General features: G+C 36.6%; 1 long non-coding RNA gene across 1 annotated transcript in view; it reads right to left on the bottom strand.

Moving 5' to 3' along the window:
* LOC135362781 (uncharacterized) overlaps window positions 1-24662 on the bottom strand; it is a 64562-nt gene that overhangs the window by 30599 nt on the left and 9301 nt on the right. The gene's annotated exons all lie outside the window — the stretch shown is intronic.

The raw sequence follows: 24662 nt of genomic DNA, 5'->3' as shown, positions 1-24662 counted from the left end.
CTGGGATCGAGTCCCGCATCGGGCTCCTTGCTCAGCGGGAAGCCTGCTTTTTCCTCTCCCACTCCCCCGGCTTGTGTTCCCTCTCTCGCTATCTCTCTCTCTCTGTCAAGTAAATAAATTAAAAAAATTAAAAAAAAAAAAAAGAAACAAGTAGAAACAATCTCTTTTCTTTTTATTCCTTGTGCTGTAGAATAAAAATAGCAAGTTTTTGTATATGAGTTGTATCTTGTTATGTCTATTAAACTGACAAATTGGTACAATTCCACATTATTTTTAATTTCTCTTCCTAGAATCTACTTATCTATATTGAAATATTTATTGATTGATGATTGATTGATTGATTTTAAGATTTTATTTATTTATTTGACAGAGAGAGACAGCGAGAGAGGGAACACAAGCAGGGGGAGGGGGAGAGGGAGAAGCCGGTCTCCTGCCAAGCAGGGAGCCCAATGTGGGGCTCGATCCCAGGACCCTGGAATCATGACTTGAGCCGAAGGCAGACACTTAACCGACTGAGCCATCCAGGCGCCCCTCTATTTTAAAATATTTAGAAAATTATTCTTTTTTATGGATTGACAATTCTCGTACATATTCATTTGCTAAAAACAAAATGTCAGATTTGAAACTTTTGTATTGTGGTGCAACCCGTTTTCCACATTCATGAGAAAAATAGATAATATATATTAACTAAAAGACCAACTTCCCAAACTTTCATTTGGTATAAAAAACTTGGTTAATAAGCAAAGCATCCTTCCTCTTTTTCCCAAAATTGCTTAAATTTAAAGGTATATCTTAGATAGAGCTAAAAAAATCATATAAGTTACTTTCTTTTGAGTAGAAGAATGTACTGGGGCCTGTATTGATGTTTGAAGTCTGGATTTACAGCATAAGGCAAATTGACTATTAAGATTGGCAGAAATGACTCTCTTAAATTCTTGCTCCTCCTCCAAGAGGTAACAAAACCTAATCCTAGAAATACAACATATTTGTTTTAGTTGAAAGTGTGGCTTAGAGTTTCCTGGCCTTTTATAAATTTCCTCACCCAGTTTGCCCAAACTCAAATGTGTGAACAGGAAGGATTGTGAGCACTGCAAATTAGTGCACATGTGACCAGATTCTCATTAAATGCTTGTTGACTGAGTTGCTAGCTAGAGTAAGAACTGGCACTGAAAATGTGGCCTGGGAAAGGACCTGGGGGAGGGTGGCTAAAGAGGAACACAGGGAGCTATTGGAAAGTATGCTGCTTGGAGCAGAAGGAAATCTCAGACTGATTCTGGATTTTGTGGTCTAAGTGGGAGGAAGATCAGGAGAGAGTTGTGAGACATGATAGTCCCCCCCTATCCACAGTTTTGGTTTCCATGATTTCAGTTACTCGAGGTCAACTACAGTCTGGAAGCAGATGATCCTCCTTCTGATTTATTGTCAGAATGTCAGTAGTAGCCTAATGCTATGTCACGATGCTTACGTCATTCACCTCATTTCGTGTCATCATGCAGGCATTTTATTTCTCATATCATCACAAAAAAAAAGGGTGAGGGGTGCCTGGGTGGCTCAGTCATTAAGTGTCTGCCTTTGGCTCAGGTCATGATCCCAGGGTCCTGGGATAGAGCCCCATATCGGGCTCCCTGCTCCGCGGGAAGCCTGCTTCTCCCTCTCCCACTCCCCCCTGCCTGTGTTCCCTCTCTTACTGTCTCTCTCCCTGTGAAATAAATAAATCAAATCTTAAAAAAAAAAAATTGTGACTATAGTATAATAAGATTCTGGGAGAGAGAGAGAAACTACATTTACATAACTTTTATTACAGTTAGTGTTTAATTATTCTATTTTATTATTGGTTATTGTTGTTAATCTCTTACTGTGACTAATTTATAAACTAAATTTTATCATGGATATGTATGTATAGGAAAGAACATAGATACACAGCGCAGTCCTCTCCACTGTCTTAGGTATTCACTGGGAGTCTTGGAATGTGTTCCCCACAGATAAGGGGGGGACTACTGTATTTTTTTTTTATAAGAGGAATTTCTTTTTGCAAAACTGGACCACAATCGGCACTAAAAGAGAATAACTGGACCTGAATATCAAGAGAACTGGATTTTAACAACTCTGAAACTTGTGATGTGACCTGGAGTAAAATTCCTCACCAGTGTTGTGTCTGGCTCTTACTTTGTACAATTCTCCATGTAGGTCAGTTTCTCTGGAAGAACATCCCCAAATCCCTCAGGACCATGTTGATGCCAGGCCCTTTGAGGATAAGTAGCTGACACTGCAATTTTCTGGGCATCAGATTCTCCATAATTAAAATAAAAAGGGTGAAACTGATGTGTTCTAAAGTAGTTCACAAACTGTTTGTTGGGACATTGAATAACTATTAATTAATCCTAATATCCTATTTCATCAACTTACCAGAGAATGTGTTCTTCCCATCATTTACTTCATAAATATTCATGAAGCAACTATTATGCACCAGACATTTCATTGGGCAGTGGAAAATATCCATGGGCCAAAAACAAAGAGCTTCTCTCATTTGTTATAAAAATCAAAATCTTACATTAACGTGTTTTGGTAGGACTCTGAGAAGAGAACTTTAGCAAATGTGTGTGTGACAGCCATGCTTTCCTGCTTCAGGCAGCCAGACTCCAGACACTGTCCCTATCCTGAAGAGCGACTTTATTGCTTTGGGGCCAGGTAACCAAGAACAATAAAGTTTGTAATAATTTAGAAGTATGGACCTGTTAAAACAATTTATACACTTTTCCCTAAAGAAAATTCTGAACTAGAATGAACTGAGATCCTTTATTCTTCTTACCTGTAATTCTTCAGTATGTTGCTGTGGATTTTTGCTAGTTAATTTACAAGGGGTAAATGTGTTTCTTCACAGAACTTGTAAAAATCCTTTATAGGACTAATTTCAAAGTAACTGTTGCATCCCAGCTGGGACTTAGCTCTATTTTAAAAGGAAATGAGAGTTTCTTTGTTTAGTAGTGAAACAAAGATACCCAGGTACTGGCACTCTGGCAAATACTTCTGAAATAGCATAAAATGATAAAATAATAGTGTACAAATGTGGAATATTTGAGGAAATATGTATGTGACAACAAATATATATGTTGTCTGATTCCTTTCTCCTTTCCTTCAAGATCTTCAAGCATAGTTTTAGTAATCATTTGGGTTTAGGAGGGATTTTACCATAGCCACAGGTTTCTGGATTTGCCTTGCCTGTTGGCTTTGCTCTGCTATTCTCATTTAGCATGACCCAGGAGGGATTTCAAGGTTCTGCTCATTACTTGTTTGGCTCATCACAGAACTTCATAGGGATAGCAAAATTCCTGAGCCAGGAAGCCCAGCCTACTGAAGAGCTCAACTCCAGGAGGGGTGTGGTGTTCAATAGTGTTAAGTCTTTATAGTCCACAAGTGAAATGGTCAACACCGTGTGGCAAAGAACCATGTGGTTATATACTGATGCCTTTTCCATAGCGCGATCGTGTCGAACTCTTCCCTAGTCTCTAGAAAGATGGTATTAAGAGGGGATAGAGAGACTGTATATGTGCTCATGTGCTGAGTGTTTGGAGATGTATTTGGGGAGCATTTAGTAAAGTGTTAGGAAAGTGATTGAAGAGAAGAAAAGAAATCTGGATAATATGTGTCTTAAAACATCTTACACAAAATAAATTCTAATTATCAGACTTTACATTTTCATTAAAGGCAGTAGAATGGAGAAGACACTTCTCCAAAAAAGACATACAAATAGCTGATGGACACATGAAAAAATGTTTAACATCACTAACCATCAGGGAAATACAGATCAAAACCACAATGAGATATCACCTTACATCAGTTAGAATGGCAAATATTAACAAGACAAGAAACAACAAATGTTGGTGAGGATGTGGAGAAAGGGGAACCCTCTTATACTGTTGGTGGGAATGTAAGCTGGTACAACCAGTCTGGAAAACAGTATGGAGGTTCCTCAAGATGTTAAATATAGAGCTACCCTACAAGCCAGCATTTGCACTACTAGGTATTTACCCCAAAGATACAGATGTAATGAAAAGAAGGGACACATGAATCCCAATGTTCATAGCAGCAATGTCCATAATAGCCAAATTGTGGAAGGAGCTGAGATGTTCTTTAACAGATGAATGGATAAAGAAGATGTGGTTCATATATACAATTTAATATTACTCAGACATCAGAAAGGATGAATACCTACCATTTGCATTGACATGGATCGAACTGGAGGGGGTTATGCTAAGTGAAACAAATCAAGCAGAGAAAGATAATTATCATATGGTTTCACTCATATGTGGAATATAAGGAATAGTATGGAGGACCACAGGGGAAGGGAGGAAAAACTGAATGGGAAGAAATCAGAGAGGGAGACAAACCATGAGAGACTCTGGACTCCAGGAAACAAACTGAGGGGTACAGAAGGGAGGGGGTGGGGGATGGGGTAATCAGGTGATGGGTATTAAGGAGGGCATGTGTTGTGATGAGCACTAGGTGTTATACGCATCTAATGAATCATTGAACACTACATCAAAAACTAATGATGTATTATATGTTGGCTATTTGGAAAAAAAAAAAAAACAAGGCTCTTGGGAAAAAAAAGGCAATAGAATGAAGATATCTTTTATTTTATTTTATTTTATTATGTTAATCACCATACATTACATCATTAGTTTTTTTTATATTATGCTTTACTTCTTTTTTATTATTTTTATTTTTTTACATTTTTATTATGTTAATCACCATACATTACATCATTAGTTTTTGATGCAGTGTTCCATGATTCATTGTTTGCTTATAACACCCAGTGCTCCATTCAATACATGCCCTCTTTAATACCCATCACCAGGCTAACCCATCCCCCCACCTCCCTCCCCTCTAGAACCCTCAGTTTGTTTCTCAGAGTCCATAGTCTCTCATGGTTCATCTCCCCCTCCAATTTCACCCCCTTCATTTTTCCCTTCCTTCTATCTTCTTCTTCTTCTTCTTTTTTTTTTTTAACATATAATGTATTATTTGTTTCAGAGGTACAGTTCTGTGATTCATCAGTCTTACACAATTCACAGCACTCACCATAGCACATACCCTCCCCAGTGTCTATCACTCAGCCATCCCATCCCTCCCACCCCCCACCACCCCAGCAACCCTCAGAATGAACATATCTTAAGTGATTTAAATCCTAAGAGTAAAGACAATTATAATCCTTGTGGACTAACATCAAATATTGAAAAGAATGAAATGAATGACTTTTTACCAGAGCTATGTAAAGATTTTCTTTATAATAGTCTGGGATCTTAGGCCATAGCACTTGATTTATCAAAATTATGACAATTGGTCAAAATATTTTCTTAAAAGAGACAAACCACAAAATCATGGATGAGTGTAAATGTAAAAGTAGATAGCATATCATGCAATAGTAATAATAGTAATAATGATAACTATCATTTATAGAACTTACCCAATATGTTGTATATTATGTAAAGTTTTTTCTTCAATCATTGATCTATTGTATTCATAAAACATTTATTCAATCATTGACTCAGCAAACATTATACAAGCCTCCTCTGTATAAGCCATGGTGGGCACTGGAACTACAGAATGAACAAAACAAAGTGGCCTTATGGAAACTGTAGTTCTGGAATTAAGTGTCACATCCCATTTACCTCTCCTAACAAATGTATGAAGCAGATAATCATCAATACCCACATTTGTAAACATGGAATCAGAGGCTTTTAGAAGGTAAGTAATTCTCCCAGGATACCAGCTGGTAGGCTGACCACTAGGAGTTTGAATTCAGTTTGTCAAATCACAAATCTGTTCTTAATGATCTCAGGGCTTTTTAAACCTTGGTATATGATTAAGGAGTATGATTCAGATTTCAGTATGAAAATAGGACTGCCTTATTATTAGTTAGCATGAAGAAAAGTGGAGATCTGAAGTGTTTTGGGTAAGTATTAAAAATCAAAAACTAACAGTAACATTCGTCTCTGCCAACACAGAGTCTAGTTAGAAAAAACAAAAGCTTTGCAACCAGTGGCAAGAGAAGATGTGACTTATTGATAAACAACTAAAGGATTTTCCAATAGAAAAATGTATTTTTTCAAATAAAATTTAAAATCAATTTTAAGTCAATTTTTATTATAAAATTTTCTGAATAAAATTGAAAAATATCAGCCATCTTTTGATTGTTCAGTCTATTCAAATGACTGGTCTTTTAAATTAGAAACATATGGGTGCCTGAATTTTTAAAATATTTATTTGGATTGTTGTGACATTGGTCTAACTTTCTGGTGATAGCTTTTAAGTTAGGAAATATATTTTAAGTTTTCTCTAATATTAAAAATCATTACCATATAACTCATGAAATTGTGAAAATGTATTATAGCAGAAAAGGGAGAAATTAGCCACATTTCACGGAAAGAGGAATGACTTGGAAAATAATATATACAAACACTGCATTTTTAGTAAAATTAAGTCCATGTGCAACACTGTTTTCCAAAATATAGAAACTAAACCATCTTTTCTGAATACAAATTAAATGCAGAAGAGGAAAATAGTTCCCATTCTACCCCATTTCTCTTTATGGTTTATATAAAACTAATTTTGAAGTCTTTTTATTTTATTGTAATTGCTTATTGACATTAAATAGAAGCACATTTTAATGCTTCAAGTATTGTTGATAGTTTTAAAATAACCCTTATATAGTACATATTAATGTAATAGATTTTTGGAAACCATAACTTTTATGACCTGACATTAAACTTGTATTCAAAGTATGTACCTTCTCTTAAATAAAATAGAATCATGAAATGTAAGGGTTGAATTTAGGAGGGGGTAAGTTATATTGTGGTACAACCCTGAAATCTGAGAAACAGGCTTTTCACTCATGTTATTTATTCAACATAGGCCATCACGGTACACAGTCTTATTTTAACCCCTGCTTCTAGTCATTACAAGGAAGGGAGGGAGAAGAAAGAAGTGGGCGGTGCAGTGTCTCACATTGGCAAGGAGCATGTGTTATTTCCACAGAAGTCACTTAACCATGCTATACTTCAGCCTAACACAGGCCTGATAAGTGAAGGATGAGAATATTGATGAACAGCCCTAATGACTCTAATGACTACCATAGAAAGAATCCTTGAGATCATCTAGGTTATACACCCATTTTACAGATGTGGAAACTTATTCCTAACAAAAGGAAGAAATGTGCTCAAAATCATAACCTAATTAATTAAAAACAGTGGTTATAACCAAAGGTTTCCTGTGTATTCATTCTAAAGATATGTATCAAATAGTTTCTACGTGCAGCTCTGAGCAAGGATCTTGGAATTAAAAGAGAATAAGGATGAGTTATTGAAATAATTTTCAAGAAGAAGTAACTTCAGAATAACATCTTGGAGGAAAAGTGAAGATTCAGAAGATAAACAGGAGAGAAAAAGACCCTTTAGGTGGGCAGAAGAGAAGCATGAAATAGTATTGTGTTTTCATTGAACCACAGATAGGTGGGTATGGACGGATTGTAAGGTACAAATGAGGATCTGATCCCCTAAAAAATAAGAAGAAACCTGATATGAGAGAAATACGGAGTTTGAATGTATTCAGTAGGAGGGAGGAGGGTCTTCTGACTTCCAATCAAATATTATTTCAAAACTTCATTTTGCTACTGAGTATATCATATAAATTCATGACCCCCATTCTTCCCAAGGGAGAAGTCTGTCTTAGGGGCTGTGTTCTGGGGTCTGCATCTGCTTGAGATGAGGGAGGTGGGGCTAAATCACCATCTTCCACGATTAGATTTTCTGATGTTTCACAGCCTGGAAGAGTTAATAAGTGATTCAGGTCAACAGGATAAATCCAAATTCCCAGTCTCCAAGTAGGATTGAACAACACAGGAATAGACATCCTTGAGACTATTCTACAGGATTTGCAGGCTCTACTGCATTCCAGAGTCAGAGGGAATCCATGCATGCACTTAATGTGTGCATAGGAGGTTTCTCTCTCCCAAGGGCAGCCAGTGCTTGATGCCAAAAGGAGGGTGGGGTTTATTTTCCTTAACTGGGACTGAACCCAGCTAGATGAAGCATTTAGTAGCACACTAAAAGGGATACCCTCTTCATTTTACCTTGTATTCCACCCAACCTCCATGTCCAGAAAGATTATCATTGATTGTCTTTACAAACAAGGGAAATTAGTACACAGAAAAATGTTAAAGTCAGAGAAGCAGGAAAACTGGTTCAAAGGATAGCATGAGTGAAAAAGTCCTGCTAATGTCTTTTTCTTTCAGACCTGTAACTTTTCCTTTATGGTAGGCAATTTTGTGCATTTGATGATAAACTACCAATAGGCATGGTTGAAAACTTAAAAACAAAAACAAACAAACAAAAAAAAACCCTTTCTGTAGCTGCTGAAACACCCTGGACTACAACAAACTTTAACTCGGACCACATGTAGAGTATGTTGCTTAGAAACCCAAAGCAGAGAGTTTGCCCAGCAACCGTTGATTCCACCAGCTGTCCCTGTGAAGAACTGACGTTGGTGACTACAGCTTAAAGAAATATGGAAATGCAAGTCATCTGTAAAGGATAAGAACAAGAATATAAATAGGCCTAAACATTTTAGCTTTCATTAGATTTTTAAGAAACTATATAAAATCTAACACCCTGACTTTTGCTGTGTGGATCTCAGATCAAAATTCATGCTGGTTATGAGGGTTGTATCCCATGAGCTATGGCTCCCTGCTTCTCTGGTCAGAAACTGTTCACCCATGATGTTAACTTCTAGGAGTCAAGTTGGTGCTATGCTTCAGTACTATGGGTCTAAAACAATCTGACAATCCTATATGTGTTAAACCTCCCTGTTATTTCCCATTAGGAGTAACTATCACAGATGTGGTAATTCCAGATTATGGATTGTGTAGAGTGATATCATCTCTCAGCCAGATTATTTCTCTAGTCATCTGTCTGTTTCATTATCGTCTGCACAATCCTCATATCGTAGGTCACACTAACAGCAGAGAAGAATTTCTGAAAAGTAGATCTGATCTTGTCACTCTGCTGCTTGAAAATCTTTGCTGGTTCACCACTAAAAACAATAAAATCTACACTCTTTAGTATGGCATAAAAAATGCCACTATTATTTCCTAATAATCTATTCTGTTTTTTCCTGTCCTCTGAACGTGCAATGCCCTTTAAAACCTCCATGGGTTTGTCCCGGTTGTTCCATAGCCCTGGAATATTCATTTTCCTCCTCTCAATCTGATGGATATCTATTCACACTTAAAAACACAGCAAAAAAACATTCTTTTGGGGAAGCCTTCCCAATTTCACCCAGACAAAGATAGTTACTATTATGACAAACCCAAAGCCCTGGATCTGGCCCAAATGAAGAACTTAAAAACACTTGTTGAGTTATGAATTAGAATTCTTGTCCATTACACATTTGGCTTTCTGATATAACTAATCTTCTGGTCATAATTTCAACTTCATTACACCTGAGTTACAGTCCTAAAGCAGTGGTATTCAGAGAAACTTAATATGGCATCACTATATAAAATCATATCGGTTCATTAACTCTCATTTAAATTTTGGAGCTATGAACCTCCTAAAATTATATCCTGCCCACCAATTGATGAAAACATTTAAGAACAACACTTACAGTAAGGAATGTAACAACATGGAGATATTGTTGTAATCACCATAAGCAGCTACTTGTGGATCTATAATCAGTTTTGCAGACCACAAAGATTTCCAAAGTTTATTTTGTGGCAAAATATCTGCTACTCCAAGCACTGACAAATTTTTAAGATTCAGACATATGAAACTCTACCTAATGAGAATGCAGATGTGAACTTTCACAAGTCTCCTTGGTATGGAGATACATGAGTATCTACCATGTCTACACACACACACACACACACACACACACACACACACACACTACTAGGAAGGGAAAATTAGGTTTTTGTGTCCTAAGAGAATGAGGCGTTATAGATAATGAGGTCTGAAGACAGAGAGACAGAGAGAGAAAGAGAGAGAGAGAGACTGTTTTGGTCTGAATAAGTAATTATATCCCAGATCTGATGGAATTTCTATTGAGGTATGAATGAATGGACAATATTTCCATCAGGTTTAAAAAAAATAAGGCAGGGATAGTAGACTGGCATTCAACATAGAAGAAAGAGAATTAATATATTTCTCACTGGAGAGTACTGAAATTCTACCATACTTTGCAAAAACCAATGATAATGTTTTGAACAAAATGAGAAATATTTCCTCCAAATCTCTCTTCTAAATCATGAGAGAATTTTATTCTGGAAGAATATACTTTTGATAATTTATGCAAATGAATACATGTATTTTACTTTTTAGAGGCTGTGCTCAAGTACAAGTCCAGTCTAGTGGTTAAAGAGTACTGATGTGGGGAATGCGTAGAAGTGTGCAAAGTCAACAATATGTCCTGCTCTGTATTTTTCACTGATATTATCAAATTTAATAGTTTTCCTGTGGTGCATTTCAAAATCCAAAAGAAAAAAAAAGTACCTACATTAGAGGCAGCTTATTAATAGGAAAATTGAGAGGAGAGATTAGAGTGTAGTCTTAACAGACAAGTAAAAACTGGGACTTTTTTTTTTCTTGTTTACAAAGGTATGTTCTTCACATTTGGCTGCCATGAAATGACAATAATAATAAGTGGTTAACATTTTGACTGCTTACTCTTTACCTGTGATCTTCATGCATTATCCACTTAATACTTATAACAACCCTACGAAGGTGGTGCTACTATTATTGTGATTTTTCAAGTGAATAAATTGAGGGAGAGAATGATTACATACTTTGTTCTAGTCACACAGCTAATAAGTGGATCTGGGAATTAAATTCAAGTCTGTCTGACCCAAGAGCCTCTACTGTTGTCTTTGTATTATTGTCACCACATCACAGGAAGGGGCAATTTATCCCTGGGTGTGCTGAGTGACAGGATATCATGGGAGCAGTGTGAAGAGGGTGAGAAAGAATGAGGCAGCTAAGTTAAATAAACCGGGGTGAGAACATGGATGGGCTCAGTGTGGGACACAACCATTTTAAATCTGTGCCTAAGACCCACCACTTAGTGAAAGTTATCTAATGATGAAGGAGCAGAGGCTTACTTGGTATGAAACCCCAGGAGTCTCATTTTCCTTGAAAAAAGATTGTAAAAGGATGATTGAATGCACAACACCTTGAGGGCCAGCATTCTTGATATAGCATATACCTTAAAATTTCTTCCTTACCATCTTTGAAGCGGATATTTAAACTGCACAAGAATCACTTAATCCATCAATTTGCTCAGGCTGCCTTTTGGATTGAACTCAAGAACTATTTTAAGTCACCTAACAATTCAATTTAAGGAGAGAGAAATGGAAACTAATACTTACAAAAGAGATACAAAAGTGATAGCATTCAAAAAAACCCTGGACCCATTCACCTAGTATTTACATGATTATACTGGAAAGTACTGGGTGGCCTGTTAATATTGAAAGTTACCACCAAAATAAAATGGTGAATATGGTGCATATCTTTATAAATCCTCAGAGAAAACTTGGAGATGTTTTTGTTACCAGGAGAGGTATACATTACATTGACCTGAGGACATGAAAACTGTATCTAGGTTTTTCTCTATGTCATAGAAAGTTCTTTAACGGTTAACTCATGGGCAATAATAGACCCAATGTAATAAGTTACAGACACAGTGATACTGTAGCACATTCATATAGTGGCTAAAAGACCTGAAATTCCTTCGGGAGTGTCAGAAATTCATTTGCTGTTTCACAAATCCAATGCTATGTCTTATGTTGGGATCTTTGCATTACCATCATTCCCAAAGACTCAGAGCACTCAATGGCAAAGTCTCCCTATTGTCTCTGAAGTTGCTTGGTGTGTGTTCAATGACTTAGATAATGTAAGATGCGGTGGTATATTACAATGGTTATGAGTGTCGGCTTTGAGATCTTAAATACCTTGAAACATATATAATACGTGCCACTTAATAGTTGTGAAACTGAGCAAGTTCTTTATTCTATGCCTTAGTTTCTCCATGTGTTCAAAGTAGATGTTCATAGGACCTACTCATTTGGTTGTAAAAATGAAATGAAATCATCAATAGGTAGCACTTGATGCTCTGTGTGATTAATGATCAGCACTCAGTGGAAACTAACCAATATCATTTCAAGGAGTATTATTATTAGAGTTGCCAGACTAAGCAAATATAAGTAAGGGATTCCCCACTAAACTTGAGTTTCAGATAAACTACAGGTAAATTTTAATATAATTCTGTCCTATGCAATATTGGGAACATACATACACTAAAAAAATTATTCATGGTTGAAATTTTATCTGGCAACCTTAATCATAGTGCTGATGATAGTAGGCATTCATTCAGTGGTTTTATTTAAACAGTTTTGTTTGAATATGTAAATGAAACCATGGACTAAAATTTTTGGAAGTGGCTGCATATTGATGTCAATTTTGTTCCATCGACTAACCTTCAGTCTAATAGTATTCATTTTTGAGAACAGGTAGAAATTATTCATTTATTCAGCTAATAGCATAGAACTTACTAGGTTCCTGTGTTTGTTGGTACAGGGACAAGACATGAAAACAAGAAAAAAATGCCAATACATTGTGATATAGATCTAAATTACAAGTCAATATAAGACTCCAAATCAGTAGGGTATAGATACCGAGTGAAGGCTCCACATACCATGTGCTGCCAGTCTTTGAGCAACATCCAGCAAATAATGTCCCAGGTATTGTTCCATGGATGATATGGGTCTACAATGCTGAAGCCAAAACAGGTAGATGATGTAATAATCACACAAATAAATGTGAAATTATAACTGTTGTAAGTACCTTGAGGAGGGGTAGGTAAATGGTACTATAATTAAAGCATATATTAAGAAGTTTGGACCTCCTTGGAGAAGTCAGGGAAAGCTTCTCTGAAGAAATAACAACACAGTTGAGATCTGAAGGATAAGAAGGAGTTAACTAGAAGAGAGAGATAAAAGAACACCATTCTAGGCAGAGAGAATAGCAAGCACAAAGATCCCACAGTGGGAGGGAGCAGGATGTTCAATGGAACAAAAAGAGAATCAGTGCAGCCAGAAGGCTAGAGAGGGAAGGGAAGAGGCTAAAAATGTAGGGAGGGGCCAACCCACCTAGTTCTCAAGATTTCAGTATTTATCCTAACTGCCTATGAAATAATTTAAGTAGGATGGAGAGAAAGGATAGACAATGTGTTTTAAATTCTGGTTGTTTTGTGGAGCACGGCTTGGAGGACCTAATTGTAACTCTGAGTGGAATCAACAGAAAGTTTTCCCTACAGTAATGGAATTAAAGACGTCTTGGAGAATGTTAAATGATGAGAAAGAACAGGGCACAAAGGGGATAAAAATATCTGCTGCGAATCCTGAACCAGGGGGTATGCGTGTGTGATTGGAAGAGAGGTTCATTCAATGGAGTATCAGAAGATGTTTGTAATGGTGGAAGTGACAGAGGAAGGAATTCAAGAACCAACAAAAAGTACCTTGTAAACAAAGATGAGATGGCCAGAATAACCCTATAATTAGTGAGTCGTTACCGAAGGTTTTTAGTAGAAACAGAATATTAAGAGAGTATTGGGTTTTCTTTCAAGATTTGTATAATACCATGAATATATCATCTAGGCTAAGAGATTATAGATTCGAAGCCATGAGACTAGTTAAACATCAATATAGCACATTAGTATGAAGATGTAAAGGTGTGATTTAAAGACTTAGTTTTGGAGGGAATGGCAGCAGGAAGACAACCCAGTGAAAATAATAATGAAGTAAAGAGTGAGGTTGGAAATGAACGGCAGTCCCGTGTTAGGCTCAAGGGAGTGAAGAAGTTCAAGGAAGTGGATTTCAAATACTGCAATTTCTTAACTAAGAAAGGTAGAAAGAAGCCGTTTCCAAGGTTTATCAGTCAGTTTTTCTTAGGTTATGCTGAGGTAATAAACTCAAAGCCTCTGTTGTGTGCAACAGCAAATGTTCATCTCTCAGGTTACAGGTAGGTGGTGGGTTGACTGTGGCTCTCTGCTGCAAATGTCTTCTCTCTCGGTCTGGGCTCAGGAGCAGCCCTATTGAGGACATGCAGTTTACGTGGTAGAGGGAAAAGTATGAAGAAGAATCATGCATTGATCCTTAAAGCTTTTACTGAGAAGCTGCACAAGTACTTTTGTTCAGATTTTATTGGAGAACTTTGATACTGAAAGGAGAAAAATATAATCTTATAGGGAAGGGCAGTAAATAAATATTTATTCACAATGATCATCAAGAATAGAAACAATCAAAATGTGTATCAACTAGTGAATGGAAAAACATATTGTGGTACAACCATGCAATAAAATAATGCCCAGGAATAAAAAAAAAAAATATCAGCAAACTACTTACCAGTGATACATGCAACAACATGGATGAATATCAAAGATATTATACTAAGTGAAAGAAATCAGATTTAATGGTTACAGACCACATTATTTCATTTCTATGACATTCTGAAAAAGACAAAACTTAGAAAGCAGAGCGGTGGTTGCCAGAGACTGGTGGGGGGAGGGAATATTAACTACAAGTAGAAACAAGGGAATTTTTTTTTTAAGATTTTATTTATTTATATGACAGAGAGAGAGACACAGCGAGAGAGGGAACACAAGCAGGGGGAGTGGGAAAGGGAGAAGTAGGCTTCCCACTGAGCAGGGAGACTGATTCAGGGCTCGATCCCAGGACCCTGGGATCATGACCTGAGCCAAAGGCAGACACTCAACGACTGAGCCACCCAGGCACCCCAGAAACAAGGGAATTTTGGGAGGACAACAGGAATATTCTATATTTTAACTGTGATGGTGGTTACACAACTGTATATGTTTGTCAAATATATCCCTAAAAAGAAAAATTTTATTTTGCATAAATTATGCCTTAATATACATGAGTTAAAAAGGGAACCGTATTTACTTCATAAATTATAACTTCATACTTAAATTGCTTAATACACACTTAAAGACTAATTCATACCTAAAAAATATGTAACCAAATTAATAGAGACTGAGCAACTTAACTATTCATTTATATATAGTCTTTGGAGGAGGGCACTAATTCATAAATTTAGATACAGCTTCTGATAATTACAACTAAATATTAAATTTTACAAATAACAAATTTAATTTTAATTTTTATTTTGAGGAAATAACCTTCAATATATAATGCCTATCTTGGAGTTTATGGCTTATATGTTTTACAAGAGAAGTAGGCCTCAATAAAGAATTATGAAATGCTTTTGAGTCATTCCCATTCCCTAAGAAATACTGTATAATCTAAATAAGGAATGTACATTTTAATGGGCATAATATTTTAATTTGTTAGTTGCACAAAACTGTGTTCTGGCAGTTTATAAATCATGTAAACATGTGCAAATTCAACTGAAATGCATTATTCAAGAATGAATAATTGTCCAGAAAGATGAGTGGAGAAAAAAGAATGAAATATAATCTCTCTCTCCTCTCTCTCTTTCTCTCTCTCTGCTTCTCACTTCAAGATAGCATAGTAAATACAGAAAAAGAAGGAAGGGATTACTTTGTTATTTCCACTAATGATCCAGTAAATAGTAAAAAAATAAGCTATAATAGCATGGGGCTAAATAATTTAAATTTTTGTTTCTGTCCAGAGTAGTCTTGCATGATTAAAGTAATTCAGTTGAAGAACTGGTGAATTAAGATAAATAGCCAGATTAAGTTTTGACTAAATATTTTAAAACAAAACCAAATCACATTGTTTGCCTATGGGTATTTTCTGGGAGGGTGATGGGAGGTTACATTTATCAAGGATCGTTATGTGTTAGTAGACACTTGTACTGTGAGGTATTAGACATTCTCATGCGGTCTGATCTACTAAGGATCTTTTTACATAAAGAGCTTATTGCAAGTCATATTTCTTAATCTTTCCTTGTGAACCTCAAGATAGCAGAGTATCATTACTCTACCATCATTGAGAGCAATGATGCACACATCACTCCAGTCTTCCCAGGTAACTTTATTTGATTGCTCCATGAGGTTGACATCATCAGTTCTACTCTCTTGATTACTAAAGACAGTAGACAGTCAGAGGGGATGCATTTTATACTCTGGCTTCCCTATCTTGTGTCTATAATCTTGTGTAAGACTTTGGTGGGAAGAATCTTGTTCTGTTTGAAAACTGAATCTAAACTGGCTTTGATATTGATGCAGCATCGTGACACTTCCTGTCTATTAAATATTCCTGAGGCAGCTTTAATAAGAAATATTACCAGCCACTTCTTACCTAATAGTGTGTACATTAGAAAGGCACTATATTACATTTCTCACTTCCTAAATCACAAATGCTTTGAGGACCAAAGGAGTTGATAAGAAAGACATCTAGAGTCATCAAGTATATACTTTTATCCAAATATTCATCTATCCTCTCAAAAAAATCAATAGCAAAAAAAAAAAATCAACTTTCACAAAAAGTGAGTAATGAGATATATTTAAGGGCCTCCAGTCCTGTTTGGTATGTTCCATTCTGCCCGCAAATACAGACTCACGTTTCTTCTCAGTAATAAATGATTTATAATCCATCAGCATACAGATATCCTGGGAATATGTGGGCAGTCAACCTCATGGAACAATCAAATAAGGTTACCTGGGAAGACTGGAGTGATGTGTGCATCATTGCTCTCAATCACTCCAAGCTTAAGTTGACAACAGGCAAGGGAGGTATTTCCATCATGTAATGATGACAGATGGCTGAAGGTGGGTTCCTTGTCTAGCATAGCTCCTGAGTATTAGACTAGCCTTCCTTTAGGTCTTTGTCCCTACATCCTGGCTCCAGGAATTTCTGAAAGCAGATCCACTTAGAAGACCATGCTTAGAGGCATTTGACCTTTGGTTTCTGCACTCCTCTAATGAGTCTTCCCAACTTCCCAGTATCCCCAAGAATTTTCACCCACACTCTTTCACTCTCTCATAAATAAATACACACATTGTTTTTTTGCTCCCTTTTTCTCTCATAATAGGACTATCAGACTCTTGGAGAAGAGCATGATCATCTGTTAGAACAGAACCAAAATCCATTAGCATTAAAAACAATTATTTAGCTTGCCTTAAGGACAGACAGAACTTTGCCTTAAGAAACCTAAAGTTCATGCCTGGCCTAATTCTTATAACCAGGAAAGGGAGATGCTTCATTTTAACCCCTGGAAGCAGGACCCCCAAAGGAGAGATTGAATGACTCCTGTCAATGTAATGCAGTGTTCTGAATTTTCATATCAAAAACACAAGTTGAAGCTTTATATATTGTTACAAATTAAAGAAAGACTTAATTCACATTCCTTTTAAATTGTTTCATTCTGCTGTTTTCCTTTATTCCTCTTCTTTTCCCATCCTGTTGCATATTTATGTTAAGTATATTCATGAAGCAGTTTAGAAAAAAAGTATTAAAATCCCAGGTCAAAAGGAAAAAATAAAGAAAAGCATTTACTGATTTCCTCTTTACTCCAAAAAAGACGAAAGACTGTAAAATTTTTCAACAGCCACTATAAAATGTCCAAATGCTCACCCTGGTATGGAGGCAGCAAGCTAGAGCTGAAAGAATACTAGATTAGAAATATTGTACTATTTTTATGACTTGGTCAAGTTTCTCAGTTTCTTTGTTCTCAGGTCCTTCATCTGAAGATGAAAATGAAATAACTATACTGACGTTACAGTTATAACAATCTGTGAACCTACCCCATTCCCAGCTTTTTCTTCCCCTTAAGCATTTTAACAGTCTGACGATATGTAAAAATCACTCCTATTTATTGACTTCAGACAACAAAAATGTTGTGCTAATGAGAGTTACACCTGTTCCCTTTACCCAGCCAACTACTCACATGCTTACACTTGGACAGAATTCTCTAATGTCAGGTAATCCCATACTAGGTACTTCACAGTAATGATGAAATAAGCAGTAACATACACACGCACACACACAGAAATTTACTTGCCTGCATTTTATGCATAGGATACAGTGTTCGCCATTGGCCTCCTGCCACCTTCTTCTACCCTATCAAGGCTGCCTTCTTCTTATTTGTTCTTAAAAAGGTGTGGATGATTATAGATTTGCAGAATATTAGTATTTTAGTGGTATGTGTATTTTAAAAGAGAACAAAGATGGAACTTTAACCTTGAAATGTCAACTATCAGCTATGGATGAAGGAGATTTCAGAAGCATCACTCTTTGCTACCTCTGAAGTCATTGAATGACAATTCTGTTGGCAGAAATGTCAATGTGTTAAATGTGACCCTTCCACAAAATGAGAGCAGAACAGGGTCCAAAGGCAGCATGCAGAAGTCCAGGGGAAATATGTGTTGAAAGAATATATATATATATTTCTACAAAATACGGAGGAAAAATCGATCTGTCAAAATGTTCATTATGGGGTTATTTGCTAAAAAACAAAAGAAGAGAAAAAAGAAACCAAGAAACTATAACAACCTCCCAAAAATAGTTTGTCATTAGCTATTCAGGGAAGATAATTCAGTCCTTAAAGATTATGGTTATAAAAACCAAAGAGGATGGGGCGCCTGGGTGGCTCAGTTGTTAAGCATCTGCCTTCAGCTCAGGTCATGATCCCAGGGACCTGGGATCGAGCCCCACATCGGGCTCCCTGCTCAGCAGGAAGCCTGCTTCTCCCTCTCCCACTCCCCCTGCTTGTGTTCCCTCTCTCGCTGTATCTCTCTCTGTCAAATAAATAAAATCTTTAAAAAAAAAAAAAAACAAAGAGGAACATTTAAACATTTGTTTATATGTTTAAAAAGTAGTTTTCAAAATTTGATGTATACCATCTAAAAAAGCCCTTTCTAGAATGTGCAGAAGGAATAGTTGTCTATTCCATTTTGTATACCCCAAATCCTTGCCATCTTAAACTGTATCTGGCACATAGTAGGTGCTCGATAAATATTGTGTGAATTAATTGATGAATACTTAAAGCAAATATTGGAAGAAAATATACAAATTAACGGGACAATGATTCTACGTTGTAATACTGAATTACAGGTACATTTTTCCTAATTTTCTGAACATTTCCCTCCCCTTTTCCACCATGCTGTCCACATATATATCCTGTTGATATGCAGGAATACATATTTTTATTCTCTTTCTACCCCAGGACATGTCAATTTATGCTTACAGCTGGACAAAAGAGAGAACTCTATAAAGAAGAAGATTAGAAATAAACAGATTGCATTTTTTGAAAAACAAAAATCAAGACATAATGTGGTATGTACTTTGTGTAGCTACAGTCCTGTCTACATCCAGGGATAGCAACATAGCACAAAAATGACTTTTCTGCGTTTCAGTCATGAGCTAGTTTTTCCATTGTACATTTATTCCACAGCTAATAAAGCCGAGCAATTCTACTTGTTTTTAATGTTCTGCCAATGAACATATTGCTAAGAACAATAAGTATGAAATAAATTCTCATATTTTTTCAGAGAGAATTCGTCTTTTACCATGAAGTTTCGCCAAGTCAGGCAAATGAAACCTAGACAATAAAGCTTCAATTAGACATGCTGCAGTACGGACTTACACACAGAGTCTCTGAGCAGATTGCAGTTACAGAAATCAGTAGATACTATAACAATACGCATTAGCCTCTGATTTTAGCCTGGTTTTAGTAGTATGTGAGGTCTGGGACAGAACTGCACCGGGTTCAAACTCAAAATTGCAACCTGGTACATAATTTGATGCATATATTTGCAGACGCTTTTCTGTCCCAGACTTATTTATCCATCCATTCATTCAATCCACTACTTCAAGATATGCTTATTTAAGTTCCATCACTTACTAGTTGAGTTGCTTATTAGCTGAGTTAACTATTATTATTAGAATATCTTAAATGAGTTGCTAAATATTTTTGGCATCAGCTTCCTCATATGTAAAGTACAGATAATATTTGTAACCATCATATGGTAGTTGCTGGGATTAAGTTAACACATGCAGTGTTTGAAAAGTCCTGGCATGTGATAAGACCTCAGTAAGTGATAGCTCCTTTTACTGAGTCTCATGCACTGTGCTAGAAATTGAAAGTATGGTGATGAAAAATTAGGATTAGTTCTGGTTCGTGGCAGCTTATAATCCAGTGGGTTTCATTACAAGACAATTCTATATGGACCTCTAATGTATCTTGTGAGCAAAAGCACTGACAGCCTTTTGTTCTGATTCTATTTTCAAAGATGTTTATGTACAGAACCACCTTGGGACAGAGATATGTCCCCATCCAAAGCAGAGGGAGACATTATTGTCCATTATAAAAGAATTAATGCCTCTCTCTAGGACAAAGTGTGCGCAGGCTTGCTTGCAGCAATTCCAAAAGACTGACATTTTCTAAATTTGGGGTTCCTTTTCTGTAATGTAACCCATTACATGCACATATGTCACCTGGACCTCATCATTCCTCCTTGTAGGAATTGAGACTCAGGCAAATGCTGATATTTTGGCTGCAGCTATTGCTGTGAATAATAAACTGTCCTTTGTTTCTGATCCAGGAGTCTTTTGTCTTCTGCTAGCATCCAAGCTAACTTGTTAACTTGCAAGTTGGATAAAATCTCAAATTCTTCACAATTCCTGACAATCATTAGGTGAATTATCAGAAATGAAAAGCATATCTGTCTAAACACAAAAATGCACATATACATATACAAACATATTCTTCTCATGTATATAGAAAAAATAAGGATAGCTAGATATTATAGCAACAGGAACATTATACCGTAGGATGTGGTGGTAGCAATATTCTACTCATTTATTAAATTGACACTAAAAACATTAGAATGGGAAGCAAACATGAGAATCACCTAATCAAATCTGCTGGCCAATACTAAGAGGTCATGCTGATCTTGCCTACCATTTTCTCTCCAGGGCACGGTAGACTAAATGGGGCAGTGTATGCACTCACCAAATATAAAGCTTAATAAATGTATAAATAATTTATGAATACATTTGTTAATATATGTATACTCTTTACTGCTTAACAATTTCCAAAATAGGGTAGTACTTTTGCATGGGAAATTCTGTCCTTTGCTGAACTCCTTTCTTTGGAAGTTCTTCCTTACTGTATTAATCAAGCTAGGAGAGAGTATTCTGTGATAACATAAAAACTACAAGATATTAGTGAATGACATTACTTAATAAAAAGTGTATTTCTTTTTCACATTATCATTCAATATGGGTCAGGAAGCTTGCCTTCCTGGTGGCTTTCTCTTCTAAGTGATATCTCAGGAATTGGGGTTTTTCTATACTGTTACTCTATGCAGGAGTAAAATGAAAATGGCAGAATTGCCTCTGTTGTACTTAATTTGAACTAAAATTTGATTCTTTCAAAATTAATTCATTGATTCTAAGTCTTCCCTTAGACCAAAACACAACAAATGTTTACTCTTTTCCACATGATATGATAGACATTCAAATATTTATTTCCCCTTAATCTTTATTTTTCCTAGGCTAAATGGTCATAATTCTTATAATCAGGCCACAATGAAATCATTCTCAAATACCTTACCATGCTGATTATTTTCCTATGTCATCCCTTACATTGTCAGTAACATTTAAAGAGAACCGCTAAGAACTGAATACAGTACCTTCGATTTGTCAGACAAACATAGATGAAGTGAGCCTAATTTCCCGTGATCTAAATTCTAGAGACTCCAACACCTCTGGCCTTACGTATTATCTCATGAGAATTATAGGACACCAGGAAGGACAATATTTTTCAGTATTAACTGATGCTAGCCATACCTCATTCCATGTTAGCCTGTCACCTCTCCTCCAATTAGGCCAGTAGACTTCACACAGGCATTGCCTCAAGGGAGAGTGGCAACTATGGAAACTAGAGAAAAAATTCCTGGCTTTTAAGCTTTAAAAAAAAAAAAAAGCCACACAAGAATACCTGAAGATCAAGTTTTTCCTGCCTTTGAAGAGATAATAGTTCTCCGGGCTGGAAGAAATAGGGAGGGGTTACAGAGGAAGCTAGAGAGTTGGACACTGGGGGAGGCAGAGGAGAGCAGTTTTCTGCACCCTGTCTTCTTCCTTTCACCCTCACCTTTCCAGTTGGTTCTGAAAAGGGAGGAGGAACAATAAAAGTCAGTCCTAAATGAAATTTGAAAGGATACAATACCTGTGTCTCTGCCCTTTGTCTGACATGCTGAGGGGCAGCAGCCTCCCAAGAATGTCACCATTGCATGGGAAATGGGTAGAGGCAGCTTTGTGGGGAGTCAAGACCAAGAACTGAAGAAACCATGGCCTCCCCTCCACAGCAGAACCGCCCCCCCGCCCCATAACCTCACACCATTTCGGGAGAAGGGGAAAATCTGAAATGTCCACCTTAACCTGAAATCATGAGTGTACCCAGAAAAAGTTGAGAAAACCTGTCAGTGACTGAGTTTACTGCATTTGACTGAGATTACCTTTTCTGCCTTTAGGAAGACTGAATGCTCTAACAGGGAATAAGTTGTGGTTTAGAAAAATACTATCAACTCTTTAGCATTTCCAAGGACACAACCTAAAAATATTCTGACAACTGCAGATGGTTTGCTTACGAATGGGAAAGGTCCTGGATTTGGATTTAGAAGATCTAAGTGTAAATTACCACCTCTATGTATCTGGCCCCTTTAGAGCTTCCCTCTTAGCAACAGTGTCATCATGAAAAAACATATTCTGATTTTCTTAGAATGAGGATATTAAGTGAGCTAAATGCCTGCAAAATGGTTTTGTGATATTTAAATTGTCAAAAATATATCACCATTAGTCTATTTCTACCAGCTGGTTGTGGGTCTTAAAATTATGCTAGGTTAAATGTAAGTGGTTTGATATAACATGTTGCTATTGAGCATAGAGAGGCACTCTTGTTCAGTGCTTCTCAAATTTTAATGTGCATAGGAATCACCTGGCAGATCTTATCAAAATGTAGATTCAGATTCAGCCCCAGGTTTGGGCTGGGACCTGAGATTTTCTGCTTCTAACAAGTTTGTAGACAATAATTCCGCTGGACTATAGACCACACTTTGAGAAGCAGTGGGGTAGTTAACGACCAGCTTTTGAACATTTCCTGAGCTTGAAGCAACAATTAATATTCAATATTGCACCTCGCACTGCCTCAGAGTAGCTCCCAGATTTCTTTATCTCTCCCATCTGTTCATATCAAGTTCCTCATCTTCTAAGCATATCTGAAATTGGTGATGTCATGACCTGATTATCGAATGCTCTGAAATTTCTTTTAGGGTTTTTTTTTTTTTTAGTATTTGTTATTATCCATAAAGAACATGGTGTGCTTCCAGGGAAAGTCTAAACAAATAGTTCAGTCCTTGAGAATTTATGAGATTTAATCCCACAAAGTTGGCAGCAGACATACCATTATTTCAGTTATTCACTTTTTAAAAAAGATTTTATTTATTTATTTGACAGAGAGAGACACAGCCAGAGAGGGAACACAAGCAGGGGGAGTGGGAGAGGGAGAAGCAGGCTTCCCGCCGAGCAGGGAGCCCGATGTGGGGCTCGATCCCAGGACCCTGGGATCATGACCTGAGCCGAAGGCAGACGCTTAACGACTGAGCCACCCAGGCGCCCCTCAGTTATTCACTTTTAAGAAATGAACAGAATTTATATTTGGATATTATAAGTAAGAAAATGAAACAAGTATTAAGGCAATAAAGATACTGTTTTATTTTGTTTGCTTTTACTGTCTCTATCTTTTTGAGATTCCAGGAAGGTGGTGTATATGGGGGACAGGTTGTTGTCACCATGCTTCTGTCCCTCTGGTGAACACCACTGCTGTCTAGAGTACACAACATCATTGTAGACATTAGAAATGATATTATTTGTTCAACTGCTAAGAAAAAGTTGTAGACAAGAGACTGTGGCTTCCTAGGATAGAATAGGTAAAATCATCCTGAATTGCCAAAATTCCACTTTTTTCAACATCCCTTTTGAGATACAGTATGCACACTGGTTAAGAGCTGGACTGTGGAACCAGATTACCTGGGTGAATAATGGTGAGCAAATCACTGAACCACCTGATGCCTTGATTTCCTAATCTGTATAATAGAGATAATTATTATGTTTACCTCATGAAGCTTTTATGAGAATTAAATGAGTCAATATATATAAAGTGCCAGGCACATGGCAGGCACTATGTAAAGGTTAACTATTGTTACCATTATTATTATCACTACGATTACTTTTACTACTTTATTTCCTTATCCTGATCAAATTTCTGTTATGGTTGGATAACTTTAGGGAATCTATCTCTACCTATACTACCAGGGTGGACTTGATTTTGTAATCTTTTTGGACACTAACCTATGTGGGATGAGTGGCTATAGTTTATTGTCACTGGAGATGATACGAATTTCCTGAAATCTCAATGGATTTTGTGTTTTTCAGTTGTACTACTGTTATACTCTATTAAGGAAACTGCTCACATTAAAATCCTTAGAAAATGAAAAAAAAACAACGTGTTTTCAAAAGTATTGAAAATACTCATCACATCCAACATTTTGTCATTATTCTATAGGCAATACAAAAAGAGACAGCGTTTAAAGACATTATTGTCAAAGAA

The sequence above is a fragment of the Mirounga angustirostris genome, unplaced genomic scaffold, assembly GCF_029215605.1.
Source record: "Mirounga angustirostris isolate CCGP_5_RB_7025 unplaced genomic scaffold, mMirAng1.0.hap1 SCAF_1, whole genome shotgun sequence".
In the NCBI taxonomy this organism is placed as follows: Eukaryota; Metazoa; Chordata; class Mammalia; order Carnivora; family Phocidae; genus Mirounga; species Mirounga angustirostris.
The sequence above is the reverse complement of the archived record's forward strand: the minus strand, read 5'-3'. Positions and strand labels throughout refer to the sequence as shown.